This window comes from Drosophila rhopaloa, unplaced genomic scaffold, assembly GCF_018152115.1.
Source record: "Drosophila rhopaloa isolate 14029-0021.01 unplaced genomic scaffold, ASM1815211v1 contig_221, whole genome shotgun sequence".
NCBI classification, from domain to species: Eukaryota; Metazoa; Arthropoda; class Insecta; order Diptera; family Drosophilidae; genus Drosophila; species Drosophila rhopaloa.
This window is the reverse complement of record NW_025335108.1, coordinates 38,257-43,038: the sequence shown is the minus strand read 5'-3', so window position 1 is coordinate 43,038 and position 4,782 is coordinate 38,257.

The following is a 4,782-nucleotide window of genomic DNA, read 5'->3' as shown; positions in this document are numbered from 1 at the left end:
GATGAAGTCTATCCTCCTGATGAACGGGCTGAGTTCGAGCGTGTTGCCTCCAAATTGCGGCACTTGCCTGATTTGGTTCAGGGCTTGATTTAGATGGTTTTCTGACAATAATAGCACTGGTTCTGCCATTTTTGGTTTTTTATTTAGTTTTATAAATTTTTCACAATTTTAAAAGTTTTGTATTATGAATTTGATTTAAAATTGTTATACCTTGTCTCTTACCACTGGTGGGGGAGAACTATGGTGTTTTATTTTTTAGTAACCCTTGTGTTACGAACAAAGGCACTAGCTTTTACAATAAAACGGGTTTTTGCAAAAAATTTGTTTTAGTTACTTGACAGTCACACGGGTCAAGATTTATGTTTTGTTAAAAAAAAACCTCGCAACCTGAGCTTCGATAGCGTGTTGCAAAAATTGAGGTTTCCGTTCGTATATTAGCGACACAAACCGACACTGCGATAGCTGGTTTATAATTGCACTGGGACGAACGACGTTTGGGTTCTTTAAGGATATAACCGTATAAAAAGTTATATCCTACCGGCTGCGCCAATAACAAATTCGGGATTTAGCACTTTGAAAAAAATATAATTTTTATTTATCAAAATAGTGTAAACGCGAACTGGGAGAGATAGGTCTACTCCTTACAAGATTCAACTTAAAACTCAAACTTAACAAGAGAAAACGCTATAGTCGGGTGCCCCGACTATCAGATACTAAGGGAGGGGAGGGGGAGGAGAAAAAAAAATTTTTTTTTTTAATTTTTTTTTAAATAATTGTTCGGTTTTAAAAATTATCTTAGGTATCGAAACTACATTTCGATAGGTATTGATAAACACAATAAAACTGCATTTTACTTTTCCGAAATATTTAAATTTTAAAAATCGTATATAAGCGATTGTGGGCGTTAAAGGGGGCGTGGCACCATTTTGAAACAAACTTGCGCTGCGTAGGAACTCCTAGAATCTGCTTGCAAAATGCCAATCTTCTAGCTTTTATTTTAGTTTCCGAGATCTCAGCGTTCATACGGACAGACAGACGGACAGACAGACGGACAGACGGACATGGCTAGATCGACTCGGCTAGTGATCCTGATCAAGAATATATATACTTTATAGGGTCGGAAACGCTTCCTTCTAGCTGTTACATACTTTTGCACGAATACAGTATACCCTTTTACTCTACGAGTAACGGGTATAAAAACTAAGCTGGCGCTTATCAAACCTTCGATTGGGAGAAAGAACTTTATTGATAAATTGAGAGTGTCCAAAATGAGAGCACTGAGCAAGAGAGCGATCTAGGTTTGAGCTGCGTCTGCAATTTTACAGTATTGGGGGATAAAAGCTTTTTGGAGTTTGGGGACATTTGTTTATAATGCAAGAGGATGTTTACATAAATTGGTCAGTCGTGGGAGCCGACAATTTGGGGTTCTTTCATTTGTTTATAACTCAAGAGGATGTTTATATTAATTGGCGACTCTTGGGAGCCGATGATTTTGGGTGTGACAAATGCGTAATGTAAATATGTTTATGCGGTAGATATGTGGGTGTGTGTATGTTACTTTTATGTGGTGATATGTGGGTGTGGGTATGTTACCATATATATTTATTTTTGTGGCTTATATATGCAGTAACATGTCCATACCCACATATCTACCACATAAACATATTTACACTACGCATTTGTCACAAAGACTCCCAACAGTCGCCAATTAACTAAACATCCTCTTGCATTATAAACAAATGAATGAATCCCAAATTGTCGGCTCTCACGAGTGACCAATTAAAGTAAGCATCCTCTTGCGATATAAGCAAATGTCCCCAAACTAGAAAAATTTTATCCCCAATACTTAAATAAATTTGCAGACGCAGCTCAAACCTATATCGCTCTCATGCTCAGTGCTCTAAATTTGGACACTCTCATTTTTTTTATTTTTTTTTTTCTCCTTCTTAAAGGTTTTTTAAAGTTTACCGTTGTTTTTAAGTTTGAGTTTTAAGTTGACCTATCTCTCCCAGTTCGTGTTTACACTATTTTGATCAATAAAAAAATTTATATTTTTTTCAAAGTGGTAAATCCCGAATTTGTAATTGGCGCAGCCGGTAGGACATAACTTTTTATACGGTTATATCCTTAAAGAACCCAAACATCGTTCGTCACAGTGCAATTTTAAGCCAAACTTTTAAATTTGTGAAAAATTTACAAAACTAAACAAAACCAAAAGGGCAGAACCAGTGATACTATTATCAGAAAACCATTTAAATCAAGCCCTGACTAAATCAGGCAAGTGCCGCAATTCGGAGGCAACACGCTCGAACTCAGCCCGTTCATCAGGAGGATAGATTTCATTCTGGAGCTGTACCCCACAACATGTATACGCCAGGCGCGCGTATTCTTCAGTGCGATCGAAATGCAGCTTCACGGATATGCCCAGAGGATACTCAACTATCAACAGCCAGATGCTGGAGGGACTTAAGGAACGCTCTCATCAATGAGTACAAAACCCAGACGTCCTGCGATGAACTACTAAGACGTCTGTATAACACCCCCTTATTTGAGGACATTGAGTCAAAATCTTTTATAATATTAAATAAATTAGCTTAGAAAATAACGCCGCAAATACAATTTTATCTACAAATGCTCTTAATAATACAGTTAAAGATGTAATTATGATAATTATTGCTAGACAGACTTTTTTATGACATTGGCTAGGTATGATATTACTAATGCTAGTAAACTAAAATGTGTAGCCCAACAAGAAGGTTGTTATGAAACATTTTATTCAGATCGAACAAAGAATACACAAAGTCAAAACCAAGATAAAAGAAATTATCAGTCCCAACAAATTACTAATAATACTAATAAACAACAAAACTACAATTCCCAAAACCAATACAGACCAATTCAGACAGCAGGCTCTTCTAAGCAAATTACTTTCATTTTCCGACCAAAAATACACCTCTTAAAGTTCATACCATAAATGGTAATATTCAGTTCAATAAAGCCGTGTCTTACCACGCAAGTAAGCTTTGTCCGACCAAACAAACATTTTGGGTCCATAATTTTTGCGATAGATATGATATGCTCATAGGAAGAGAATATCTCGAAGCATGTAATGCAGTTATTAATTGTAAATCAAAAACAGTTAATTTAAACGGTTATCAATTCAGAATGAGATATAATTATAACGATTTCAAATATAAACAAGGAGAAGCAGGAATTGATTGCTGCGATCCCCCATTTTCAACAGAAACACCATTTAATTTTGCAATAAATAATGATTTGCAAAAAACCAATAAGTTTAGATTAGAACACCTTAATGACGAGAAAAAAGATAATCTTAAGAAAATTTTATATAAATTTAGCGACATATAGTAAAAAGAAAGTGGCAATTTGACTTTTACTAGTACTATCAAAAAAAGTGAGCAACCGGTTAAAAAAAAAAACCATACAAATATCCTCAAGCTTACGACCAAGAAGTCGATTCGCAAATGATATGATAAAACAGGGAATAAGTCGAATCTCAACTATTTGGATAGTACCCAAGAAAAGTGATGCATCAGGAAGAAAAAAGTTCCGTATCGTAATTGATTATCGTAATTAAAATGAAATTACGGTAGATGACAAATACCCCATCCCGGTCATGGTTGAAATTTTGGACAATCTTGGTAGATGCCAATATTTTACTACTCGCAAAAGGTTTACCTCACAAAAGGTTTTCACCAAATACAAATGGATCAAATTTCTATTCAAAAGTCTGATTTTTCGACCAAAAATTGTCATTATGAATATACTCGAATGCCTTTTGGATTGCTACCTTTCAAAGGTGCATGAACAATCTCTTAGAAGATTTGATCTACAAGGATTGTTTGGTCAACATGGACGATATTATCGTGTACTCCACTTCATTGGAGGAACAAGCTTCAACTCGACAAATGCGAGTTTATGAAAAAAGAAACAGAATTCCTTGGACATTTTATAACAATAACTGGTATAAAACCAAATCCTCTTAAAAAAGATGCAATACCCAAAATCCCCAAAACAAATAAAATCCTTTTCAGGTCTTTGTGGATTCTATAGGAAATTTATCCCAAACTTTGCTAAAATAGCAAAACCAATGACAGCCAGGAGAAGACGTGGAGGATTATGTCCATGCGATGAAGCAGTTAGCCTCTCGCCTAAAAACACCACTGTCAGAGCGACAGATGGTGAAGATTATTAAAAAGGGCTTGAGAGAGAGCATCGCAAGATTCGTTTACGGAATGGATGTGCTGACGGTGGACGAATTGAGGGAAAAGTGCTGCGAGGTGAAGCGCAATTTTGGACGACGAGGACGCGCGGGAAGGCCAGGGTTAGCGAGGCTGCTGGTCCCGAGACTGCAGAGGATTCCCAGTGGCAGGTGGATAAGTTGCGTGCGAAGGCGAACGGATTCCTGCGTTCCGAGCTGGAATTGCTGGAATTGCGGAGCCGTAGACCACGGGTTTCTTGACTGCCCTGCAACAGAACGCCGGTTGTTCTGCTACCGATGCGGAAGGCCGGACACCGTGTCTCCGAAATGTCCAGATTGCGCGAAAAACGGTCGGCTGGGCGATCCGAGAGCGGAAAGGATGCGTCCAGACACGAGTCCCGCGAAGCAGTAAATGTTCTAGGACTAGAGAAAGGCTTAGTATGTACGAGAAGTAATAAGATCGGTTTAAAGTACTTGCCGTATGAGGAGAGAAAGCGTCGATACTTGGAGACCAGGAACCGAATATAATCGGAGCACCAGTTAGCTGGGATGCGACAGTG